Source organism: Hemicordylus capensis, chromosome 3, assembly GCF_027244095.1.
Source record: "Hemicordylus capensis ecotype Gifberg chromosome 3, rHemCap1.1.pri, whole genome shotgun sequence".
Lineage (NCBI taxonomy): Eukaryota > Metazoa > Chordata > Lepidosauria > Squamata > Cordylidae > Hemicordylus > Hemicordylus capensis.
This window is the reverse complement of record NC_069659.1, coordinates 100,887,449-100,900,381: the sequence shown is the minus strand read 5'-3', so window position 1 is coordinate 100,900,381 and position 12,933 is coordinate 100,887,449. Positions and strand designations below refer to the sequence as shown.

General features: G+C 44.0%; 1 long non-coding RNA gene across 1 annotated transcript in view; it reads right to left on the bottom strand.

Annotated features, from left to right (window-relative positions):
- The window catches only part of LOC128349328 (uncharacterized), a 65,786-nt gene that overhangs the window by 28,089 nt on the left and 24,764 nt on the right, over positions 1-12,933 (bottom strand). The gene's annotated exons all lie outside the window — the stretch shown is intronic.

Here is a 12,933-nt window from a genome sequence, read left to right as displayed (position 1 = left end):
AGAGTTGAAACCCTTTCAGGGATGACACTATTTCTGGGAATAACTAAGGAAAGGAAAAAAATCAAAAACAAGCTGCTTGAAGCTGGCACTATCTGACTATTGTTGAGAAAGCATCCACATTGAAACTATTCATACACTGAAGTCTTGTGGCATTTTAAAGATAAACAGATTTATTGTGGCATAAGCTTAGTCTTCAAGGTGCTACAAGCCTCTGTTGTTTTTGCTGCAACAAGCTGAGTTGTCCCTCTGGACCTTTCCATATATGACACAAAAAGTGCATTTGAGTCCATCTGCTGGCTTCTGTGTCATGTATAAATGCTATTTATTTGATCAGGAAAGAATTTGAGAGATAAATGCAGGTTTTACATTTGCATTCAGAACTGGTTTCAAGCAAAGCTGATAGAAGCCTCATGTGAAAATGCACTATAGTCAGGGGCAGCAAAGAGAAAGGAGAAGAGAAAAGTATCTCCTGCTTCTGACAGGAGCTAACTGCTTGTTGCATATCTTCTGCCTCCTGTTGCATCTCAAAAAGACAGTGAGAGGTATGACTGGAAGGAGTTAGGAGTATTTATCAGAAGCAGTAGGAGGAATGATTTACAGGACTCTGAATCCTAACAGGTTTTTCCATTTAAGTGACTAGAAACATCTGCAGTGCAGTGCAAACTTGCCACTCTCACCCAATCATGACAGTAGGAGTGTGCTTTAGCAATGACAGTGTTACTGAAGATGTTTGATAGACAAGTTAAGCAATATCACAAACACACCTGAGTACGAATAACCCTCATTTGCACTCCCCCCACCAATGCTGCAAACTCTTTACTCTTGTAAGATGAGCTCCCATCTTTAAGGTGAGCTACATAAAACATCACGCTTATACCTTGTGTGTACTTGTTTATTTTTGCTCCTCTATGATGCATGTATGTATTTTGGAACAAAAGATTGTGGAGAACAAATATGATGTTGATCCTCCCCCCCTCCCCACCACCACCTTTAAAGTTCAGCTCTCATCTACTCTTCTGGCATATCTAGAGAACTCATTCTCATCATGTCTCAAGACTTGGCATATAGCAGTTAGATAAATTAACTGTTTCTTGAAACTGACTATAGATTGTCTCAACAGTGTGATTCAAAAGGCCTGTTTCATGATCTGTGAATGCAGTGGCTATCACATGGTAGATGGGCAACTAAATTGCCATTTAAAAATCTGAGGTGAACTAGGGATATGATTCACAAACCACTAAGGGTGGGAGATTAAAATGGCCTGCATCCAAATACTCATTCCTTTGTGAATCAGGCTATTAGCCACCAGTCAGTTGCCATCTGGCACCTTGTCTTCTGAATTTACACAATCTGAAATTGGCTTTGGGAAAATCCTGTGTTAGGTTGATATGGTGCCAGTTTTCTGAAACAGGGCAAGAGTTTGATGGAAATGTCTGCACCACCAGCATGAATCCCCAAGGTTGTGTATTGGCTGCCTCCTGATGCAAAACGACTGGCAGAATCCAAATGGCAGAGTAATCACTGGTGCCATTGCTTGGCGGCAGTCTGTATGCTCTTTGGAGTGGCATTACCACTGAGCTATCCCACGCCACATTTTTCCTGCTTAATGAGGTGCTGTGCCAGAAGGAAGGGGAGGACATTGCCTTAGTTGGGTGTACTTGTAAGCTGTTGAGCTCCAATGCCTAATAAGATCCTTGGGAGTGTGGTTTCCCCCAGATTTAAAACATTAATATATGAAAGTTCACAATATGCACATTTAGTGAGACAGGTAGCAAAATGCAGAATAATGAGAGTTGAGAGCCTTATTATTAAAAAGAAATGTAAAGCAGAAAATACTGCTTTGTTTTGACGGGAAAATAATGTTTAGGTTTTATTTTCACATAATGAAAAAGCAAATAAGCACATAAATCCACTTATCTAAAATCTGTTGCAAATTTTCAGGGTATTGTTACCAGTTACGTCTCAAATCCCTGACACTGGGTGTCTGCTGATTGTGCTAGGACGGTTGTTTCTTGATCAAAAATCACCACCAGTAACTATCACAGGCCATCAAAGCAGAACGGAAGCTTGGTTTCTAGTGTACCAGAGCACAAGAAAACTACTGCTGATTCCTTGTGTCTCTGTTCTTTTTTGGTTCAGCCAGATATTCTAGATGTGAATTTACTATTTAGGATTATACAACATCAGTGAATCCATGTAGGTGGAACTTCTAACTGAATCTAATAGCTGTGCAGAATTTCAAATAGGAGATTTCACTCCCATAGTTCTGTATATGTTTGAAAATATGCAGACAATAACTTCAATCTAGTATTCAGGAGTGATGTTTCTATAGCTGCATTACTGTCTTTCCCCAGGACCCTTGAAAGAAAATTCTCTCTCCAAGAAGCCAATAATCATAATACCCTAGCCCATCCTCTAGCAAAATCATGCCCTTGTTATTTCATCTGACTCTAAGTAGTAGGAGGAAGAAGACTGCAGAGATTCAGCAGAACACGATTTGATGTCCTCCCCTTTCTCAAGAGTTCTACCTGTCAAAATTGTACAAAATCTCAGATATAACCTTCTGAATAAAAGATGCAAATTGAACATTTTTGTATAAAATAAACATTTTTTGTTCTTTTGCAATACATTATCTTGCCACAAAATATGAACAACCAAATAATATAATAATATATATAAAATAAAAATATGAACAACCAAATAATATATATAAAATAATCAGTGATTAACTTTCTGCTCTTCTGTGAATGCTATGGCCCTGATCCAGCTCTAGTCACATACAATAACCCACATGCAACAACTAGTAAAATCAAGCAAAGATGTGCATCTTCATCTGCATAAAAAGATTCTTGCAGCCAGTTTTATGTGGCCCTCATGTATAATGTGTAACCTGCTTGATAATTTTTCTAGAACACAGCCACGTTTTTCTTTCATTGATGTACAGATAGAAACAACAGTAACAAACAGTGGCTGATACCCTGACTGATGAGGCACAGGTGCAATGGGGGAAGCACACCGATGTAGCACCAGTGCTTCTGAAGAGTTCCTACTAACACTGCATCAGTATTACTGCAGCGGGGGAGGGATTTAAACTACCACCCCTTTCCCTGGAAGGCCTCTGTGTTACCTGAAAATATATCCCTGAGAGCTGCATGACTTCAGGGCCATATTTTCAGGTGGCACAGAGTGCTTAAGAACATAGGAAGCTGCCATATACTGAGTTAGACCATAGGTCCATCTAGCTCAGTATCATCTATCTATACAGATTGGCAGCGGCTTCTCCAAGGTTGCAGGCAGGAATCACTCTCAGCCCTATCTTGGAGATGCCAGGAGGGAACTTGGAACCTTCTGCTCTTCCCAGAGTGGCTCCATCCCCTGAGGGGAATATTTTATAGTGCTCACACATCAAGTCTCCCATTCATATGCAACCAGAGCGGACCCTGCTCAGCTAAGGGGACAAGTCATACTTGCTACCACAAGACCAGCTCTCCTGAGGAAAGAGAGGTCTAAAAAATTTGCCCCCACTGCTGAACCAGCAGTGGAGCTAAGTTAGTTGTACTTTGCAGAAGCTCCAGACTTTGTTAGTTGGGTTGCTTGTCAGCCAATTCATAACCTAACCACTTCTCATTGTCAGTTTGTTCTAACCCCACCCGCTTTATTCCATAGTACACAAAAACATGTACCTCTATTTTAAGATATGCAGACGCAAATCCAGATGTGATTTTGCAACTGTATTTGCTGTGCCAGTGGAAACTTACTTGCCCATATAGAACTTTCTTTGCTGGATCACAGGGCACCTATGTGTAATTTAACTGGGTGTCAAAGAAAGGATTCTCTTACATTAAGTCAAGAAGACCTTATTTATTATTGTTGTTGTTGTTATTTTATTTTGTCCTTCCTTCATGAAGCTCAGAATGGCATACATAGTTCACCTCCACATTTTATTCTCAGAACAGCCCTGTAAAATAGGTCAAGTGGAGAGTTAAGAGACTGGCCCAAAGTCACTCAGTGAGTTTCATAACTAAGCAAGGATTTGAAAGTGGATCTCCCAGGTCAGAATCCATCACTCTATCCAAGATGATAATGCTTCACTATCAGTATGCTATCACCAACACCAAATACATTATGCTCAGGCACAGAAGCAGCACACAGTAAAATAAAGTTTCAAATGGAAGAGCTCTGATCAGTTTTCTTAATTGACAGACAACTCTGTCAACATTTGTTGCATTTATATTTCAGAATTTGCTGATCATATTTTATCAATAACCTATTCAAAGGTTTGATCATTATGACATCGCTTTAGAAGAAATATACATTTCTTCTATGATCATATTATCAGTACTCCACTATTAGGCCAGTGTATTGTTATAGGCCACTAATGTACACAATTCCAGTTGGGTTATGTATCATAAATGTCTACATAATGAAAAAGAGAGCATGGAACAAATCAGACACTTTGCCCAGATCCTTTGGAGCAGTGGTGGCTGGTGAAGTTTGAAGTTGATGGGGCCAATTTGGGTTTTTTGTCACCCCACTGCAACAGTGTTTGCATAATCTGTATTAAATGTGCCACTGTATTTATTTTTTGGAAGTTTGATTATTTTTTTGTAATATTTTTAGAGTCATTGGATTTTTGGGATTATTATTGTTGTCTGTAAATCTTAATAATATTGTCTTTTCCCCCCCTTTCTTATGCCACTATAATACTCACATTTGTTGGTTGGGGGGCTATATACTTTTGGATAACCACTGTATGCCAGTGAGAAGCCCTTAAAAATTCAAAGGATAGTAGTATAACATCTGCATGAACTTAGTAGGTAGCCAACTGATATCACTTAACTCCTTTGTCCTAACTAACTCAGTTGTGCTCAGTTGATGAGAGTCAGAAACTGATTTCCTGGATCCTTGCCAGTCAGGTTTTAGGCTGCAGCACAGCACAGAAACAGCATTGGTCACCCTGTTGGATGACTGTATCATAACCTCTCTTGGTTCTTCTTGATCTCTCAGCAGCCTTCAATACCATCAACCATGCTATCGTTCTAGAGCGCTTAAGTGGGCTGGGTCTTGGGGGCACTGTTCTCCAGTGGTTCTGATCCTATCTCACTGGGTGATTCCAGTTGGGGTCGATTGGGGGTGAGTGTTTTATGCCCTGGCCCCTTTCTTGTGGGGTTCCACAGCGCTCAGTCCTTGCGCCTATTCTCTTTAACATCTACATGAAGCCACTGGGCCTGGTCATCCATCGGTTTGGGGTAAGTTTTCATCAGTATGCTGATGATTCTCAGCTTTATATCTCTAACCCTGGCCAAACAGATGATGCCGTCCATGTGCTGGCTCAGTGTCTAGAGGCTGTCAAGACCTGGATGGGCCTAAACAAGCTCAGGTTCAATCTCTCCAAGACTGAGTTGCTCTTGATCAGTGTGCAATCTGGCCAATTGCCGTGTGTGAGTTTATCTCTTGATGAGGTTGCACTTCCCTTGAGAGAGACGGTTCGTGATCGTCCTTCTGGACTTGTGGCTCCTTCTTGAACAGCAGGTGGAAGCTGTGGCCAGGGGTGCCTTTGCCCAGCTTCGGCTGATTCGCCAGTTGCAGCCTTTTCTCGATTAGCAGGCCCCAGCAACAGTAACTCATGCCTTTGTTACCTCTTGTTTGGATTACTGTAGTGTGCTCTACCTAGGGTTGCCTTGAAAATGATTCGGAAGCTTCAACTAGTCCAGAATGCAGTGGCCCATCTCCTCATGGGTGGATGTAGATTTGATAGTGTCACACCTCTTTTATGGTCGCTGGTTCTCACTACAAAACCCTTATGGGCTTAGTACCTGCATATCTCCGGGATCGCCTCTCTTGGCCAGTTGTATCCCTATGTGTTGAGGTCTTCTCAACTGGCCCTCTTTAGTGTCCCAGGCCTTGATGTAGTGCGTGGTGCCTGGGCCCATAGGAGGGCCTTCTCTGTGGTTGCCCCTCTTCTTTGGAGCACTCTTTCTCACCCAGATTCATTCAGGCCCCTCCCTGGCTGCTTTTTAAGGGCCTTCTTAAGCCCCATCTGTTTTGCCAGGCATTTGCCCTATTCTTATTCTTATTCTTATTCTTAATATGTTATTTGTATTGTTGCTCACTGCCTAGAGTCTTTGGAGGAGGCGGTATATAAGAAAATTTTAATAAATAAATAACCTACTTTACAGCACTTTAATCATTATTCATGAAATTTTATCTGTTAAATACTTTTAACACTCTAACATAATATAAATAGTATTATTCACCCTACTGAACAACAGTTCCCATATTTCCCAAAGATAGAGTCCCTCCTACAGTACATAACAAATATAAAAACAAAGACACAGTAGAAGGCAGCTTCCAAATAGTCTCTAACACCCTCCACAGGGATCCAGAATTCCCTTACTGGCAGGTCTATACAAGGACATGCACACACACCAGTTTTGCACAATGTACAGGACAGAAACATGGATTAGACAAATGCATAGAGAAAGAGAAGTTTATCACTAGTCATGATGGCTATAAAGTAAATCATCCAGATTCAGGGGCAGTATAACTTTCAATAACACAAGGAGCCCTTTCTTACGACCAGTGAGAAAGGGCAATAGGGTTAGCAGGGAGGAAACCCTGAAAAGCTTACCTCTTTGCAGACGAGCAGTTTCCTTTCCTTGGGCAGGCAGATCACCCGCCCAGATGATCACCAGCTGCTACTGGTAGCTCTGAGGGTTGTGGTGCCGGTATGCATCTTCCTGGCCCCCGGAGTTCCAATCGTGCACTGTGCAAATGCACAGTGCGTTATGGAGATCCCCCCTCCACTCCACAAGAGCGCCACAGTCTGCTGACAGACAATCAAGGGGCGCTTGCTCTCTTAACCTCATTCTAGAGGGAGTTCCATTGGTGGGTTTTATTTTATTTTTACATTTATATCCTGATCTTCCTCCAAGGAGCCCAGAGCAGTGTACTACATACTTGAGTTTCTCCTCACAACAACCCTGTGAAGTAGGTTAGGCTTCAAAGTAGGTTTGCCACCGTGGTGCTGCCAAGATTGGGCCCAATCCCAGCGGTACACACATGCATACAAAACTGGGTTGGGTTTCCTTTAGTGATGTGTACAGACCGGTCCGGACATGGGGCAGTTCAGTGGTTCAAGGCCAGGGTGGGGGTTCCTTTAAGGGCGGGAGGAGGGTGTACTTATCTCTCCCACCGCTTTTCCCCTGCCGGCGCACGTATTTTAGTAAGCATTTGGGACGGCAGGGTACCTCCCTGCCACCCTTTCCCCTGGTCATCAGCAAAAGGCTTCAGAAAATATGCACCCCACTGCTGGACCTCAGCTCCGCAGTTCCGTGCACATCCCTAGTTACCTTAGCCTGGTTTTGGATGCACATGCGAATAGCCTCTACATTGCCAAAAGATCTATCCAGACGGAAAAAAACACCAATGTGCAGACATAATAGGCAAATACATATTGAGCACCAACCTGATTTCAAACCATACCTGGATTTACCCCATTTTTCTTTTAGGATTTAAGAATAAGCAAGCACTTCAGTGGCAGGCCATGATTCATTTTACAAAATCTTATCCTAATACAACAAAAAAAGAACAGACGACAAAATAATGTATTATTGGTGAGGGAGAGGAGAATGCATAATTCTCGGTTTTGAGTCTGTAAGCCTTTGCAAAACAGCTTAATAAGGTGGATATTTTGTCCTGCTGCAAGCTTATAAAACAGACAATGAGGTCATTCACACAATCCCAAAAAAATGTGTTATACCTGGGTTTGGGAGCTTTGTGTGCTCCCAATTTTTAGTTGTGTGGAAGCAAAGGAAAAGGAAAACCTGGTTAGAAGTGATTGTGTGGAAGCAATGTAGGAGAAATAGCTACCCAGGGAGGCGGGTCTCACGATCCGTGAGACCCGCTTTTGTTAAAACTGCAGGGATAGCGGGCTAAGCCCGCTCTCCTCACAGATGAGTGGGCAGGGAGCCCTGGGCGGCCGGATTGGCCACCCACGCGATGGCTGGCTCTGTAACGGAGCTGGTGAAGGGTGGGGGGAGCAGGGGCCACACGGCCCCCGCAAGCCCTAGTATGCCCTGCGCGAGTGCGCAGGGCATACTGGGGAGACCCCGAGCCGGGAGGCGGTTTTTTGCCTCCCGGCTGGGGGTCTACTCATAAGTAGGCACGGTGCGAAGCCGTGCTGCGGCTACTCACGAGCCTAAAAAGCAGGGGTTCTCAAGCGGGTTACTTGCTCAAGAACCACTGGGCTCAGCTGCGAGCCCAGTGGTTCTTACGACCAACAAAAATCGGGCTAGGCTCTCCTAGCCCAATTTTTGTTGGCTGTGAGAATCGCCCCAGGATTTAATTCCCAAACCTGGGTTTTCCAGACCACTGCTAATTTAGTAAAGAGGGACATTTTAAAAGTGGTGATACTCTTTATTTAGCAGAGGGAGAGTAAATGGCCCTATCCATCCCCAGCACAACATCCCTCCAGTGGCTGTCACTGGTGTCTATCTTATGTTTCTTTTTTTCGATTGTGAACCTTTTGAGGAGGACAGGGAGCCATTTTATTTATTCACATCTATGTAAACTATGTTGGGAACTCTTGTTGAAAAGCAGTATATAATATTTGTCATATGTTGGACTACAACTCCGATTATCCTTCTACAGTTCCCCCAGCCTGCCAAATCCCCGAATACTATAGCCCCAATTACTACAAACTCCCTTTGGCCATTGTGGCAGGGGGTAATGGGAGTTGTAGTCTAACATGATTTCCCTCCCCATGACTCTGGTATCCAAGCCCATGGCACAGGCCAATTTCACGCCATTTTGTTTTCCCTCCCCAGCTCAATCTCCCCACCTTGCTGCATGCAGAAGGCAAGGTACTGTGCATTGGTTCTTCCCATCTCCCATTACCTGGCAGCCACTACTATCATTACTGCTACTTCCATGCATCGCACTCTTTCAAAGTACAGAGGGTGAGGAGGGGAATGGGAAGTGGAGGAGTAGAGTGGTAAGCAGCCTACCATTTTACTCCTCCATACTTCCTTCCATTCATTCTCATCCTTCTGTTTTTCAAAAAGTCAGAGAGCAGAATGAGTGAGAGGTGAAGCAAGGGCTGCAGGGGTGGCAGCAGCACTGCTGGCAGCACTTTAGAGGCAGAGTCTCAGTGAAGTGGTGGAGGGGGAGGCAGCTGGTGGAGGCAGGCAGGCACAGGATTCCTCCTTGCTACCATCACCGGTACCAATCCACTGCCAGAAGCAGCTGCCTCACCACACCTCATTAGCAGGCCAGCCTGTCTAGGGATGTGCCAAACCAATTCAAATCAAACCAGGTTCAGTTCGAACTGGCTCAGTTTGATGGGTTTGAACTCAAACCAGTCTCAAAAAAAAAGGAGGCCGGTCCAAGTTTGAACTGCACTGGGTCCACTCTGATACAGACCAGTTTGCCCCAGTTTGAGGGGCTCTGCTTGTAAAGGGGAATCCAGAGATGATTCCCTTTTACAAGCAAAGGGGAATACTGCCTTTAAAAGGGTTCTAAGGGCATCCGGGGGTTGCAAGGGGCCGCAAGAGGGTACCATACCAGCTTTGGTGGTGGTGTGGTGAAGGCATGGAGGCTGCTCCTCTAAACCCGCCAGTGCTCTCCCCCAACAGCATGGGCCAGCAGTGGCCAGGTTCCAGCCACACATGCGTGGAGGTCACACAGATGGCCTCCGTGCATGTGCAGAGGCCAGAAATGGGCCACTGCTGGCCCATGCTGCTGGGGCGGGGAGCACCGGAGGGGGTTTAGAGGAGTTGCTGCCACACCACTGCTGCGCTGCCTCCACCAAAACCAGTAAAAGAGCCCCTGGTGGCGCAGTGATAAAACTGCTGCCCTGTTACCAGAAGGTTACAAGTTCAATCCTGACCAGGGGGCTCAAGGTTGACTCAGCCTTCCATCCTTCCGAGGTTGGTAAAATGAGTACCCAGAATGTTGGGGGGCAATATGCTAAATCATTGTAAACTGCTTAGAGAGCTCTGGCTATAGAGCGGTATATAAATGTAAGTGCTATTGCTATTGCTATTGCTATTGCTATTGCTATGTCCTCTCGCTGCACCCTCTGGCCACCCTTAGAACCCTTTTTGAGGCAGGATTCCCCTTTGCTTGTAGAGGGGAAACCTCAATGGATCCCCCTTTACAAGCAGAGCCCCTTGAACTGGGTTGACACAGTTCAACCGAATGGACCAGACTGCTGGCCAGTTTGACCAAACTGGCTCGTGGACCAGTGTTTTGGTTCGAATTAGGTTTGAATTCAAACGGAACCACCAAAAGCGCTTCCGGACACACCTCTAGCCCTGTCTTTGACTGGATTATCTGGTTTGATGGGGTTGCAACCTTTATCACCCATGACTGCTAAACTGGTTTATCTAGCCCTTTAGGTTTTGGCATAATGTGTGGTAGCCCTACAGCTGTGAAAAACTGGTTGTGTACAAGGCACTTCTTTTGTTGCCGTTGCAGTGGGATGAAGGACATTTTGGTTTCAGCAGGGGAGGATGGAGGACGTTCAGCAATGATGCAAGAACCAGTCCTCATGCTTTTTAATCCGGGGCGTAACTATAATAGAGCAAGGGGAGACAGTTGTCTGGGGGCCCACTGCCGGGGGGGGCCCAGAGGTAAGTCACATGACTGGCTCCCGCAGCTGCGCACCCACCCAGACTTCCTTCAGTTGCATTCATCCTCCGAAATTGATGTGAGTGTTAAGACCTGGAGCTACCAGAACAGCACGTCTTTCTCTAGTACCATTAAATGACTCTCTCTCTCTCTCTCTCTCTCTCTCTATATATATATATATAATTTTTACTATGCTTTTTGTTACCACTATTCAGCCTCTTTTAATATTTCTTTACTTCATAAGCTGAGCTTCAGTGGGGGGAGGGGGCATTTAAAAATCTTGTCTCTGGGCCCACTCCAACCTTGCTACGCTCCTGTTTTTAATACTAAAACATGAAAAACAGTCCATTTTAGAAACATTGCTATGTTTCTAATTTTTATAACTACAATAAAAATCACCAACATCAGACAAAGATGAAACTTCTGAAGCCAAGCAATTTGTCCCTTTAGCATGTAGACTTGGTACCAAATAAATCCAAGCTTATTTAAAAACCAATTTACAGTTCAAAAAAGTCAAAACACAGCATGCATCAAAAAGCCATTGCATTTAAGGACAGAAGATTGGTGCCAAGAGCAATGCAGTCCTGTAGCATGTCACGTCACCAATTATCTAGTTGCAAAAAATAAAAATTGCACTTCAAAATTACTCAAGTTGCAGCAGCGTGCCTGAACATTAGGAGCTGTGGTTGCATAATAAACTATTTCACAGTTATGTTCAGAAACTTTTGTTTACATAGTCATAAATATTTCTTTTTAGTATACTCTGCATTGTGCACTGTAGCTTTGAGTAAGAGAGGCCTATGTGTGAGCGTGGGAAGAGGAAGCAAAATTAGATCAGGGTTGGTCTGAATCACCTGAACATTTCAAGAGAGCCGAGAGAGGAGATACAGCAGTAAGTAATAGTGCGATTTTACAACCTATCAGATGAAGAAAACCCATTGCTGAGTACAATAGGGAGATTCCTGTGCTGTTGTTAACCTGTACTCACACCACACTGTTCTATTCAGACCGATATATCAAAGGGGAATCTCATCTTTGCACCTGGATTAGGCACAGGGGTGGTCTTCTGAACATGGGCCACAACTTTATTGAGTATTACGAAAAGGATCTGCAATGGGCTAACCCCTATTAAATTATGATGTGTCAGAATGAAATACAGAAGGCTAATCCCTTATTTGCCTCACACCCCAATTTCAGGTGCACTCCATCCGGGCTCTGAGCCTGGGAGCAGTTGACATAATTGCTGCCAGCTCCTGACTGCCACACATTCACAGATGTGCTGAAGGACGCCATATCTGAGTCACCAGCCTCTGAACCTCATAATTTTGGGTAGGCAAGGCAGACATGCCTCAAGTGGGTTTCATTTCCTGTCCCTCAGGCCCACAAGCCCCAAGAAGCTGGTCTATGGAACCTCCTTTACCATCAGAGTGATTCTATCTATCTATCTATCTATCTATCTATCTATCTATCTATCTATTGTTGAATTTATATACCGCCTTTCATTAAAGACAATCTCAAGGCGGTTTACAAAAGTTTTTAAAAAAATACAATAAAATGACAATAAAAATATTAAGCTAAAAATATAAAAATAAACCAAATTTAAAATCTATAAAATACAAGCATAAACTATACAAGGGTAAAAACACATAAAAGCAGCAATAAAAACAATCATGTAAAAGCCTGGATAAAAAGCCAAGATTTAACAAGCTTTCTAAAAACTGTGATGGAGACTGAGGAGCGGATATCCACTGGGAGAGCATTCCAGAGTCTGGGGGCAGCAACAGAGAAGACCCTGTCCTGAGTGCATGACAGCCGAGCCTCCCTCATTGTCAGCACCCAGAGCAGAGCCCCCTCAGATGACCTCGTCAAGTGGGCAGCAACCCTTGGGAGCAGGCAGTCCCTTAGGTACCCCGGGCCCAAACTGTTAAGGGCTTTAAAGGTCAAAACCAGCACCTTGAATTGGAAATGAACTGGCACCTTGAATTGGAAAAGAACTGGCAGCCAGTGCAACTCTTTCAGAATGGGTGTGATGTACTCCTATCGGGCAGCTCCGGATAAAATCCTAGCTGCCACGTTTTGATGCTTCAGGGTCAGGGAGTGGGACCATTACAAATTTAAATTTGGTTCCAGTTCAGGTTCAACACCACTTTTTAACACTCTGGTTCAGTTCTGGTCCAGCTACCAACTTTAAAAAAAAAATCAGTTTGTTAACCATTTCAGTCACTCTGAATTGGTTTAAGATACCTATCCTGTAGAATAATATCAACTAGATGATCCAGCACAGAGCATCTGCATCCCTAG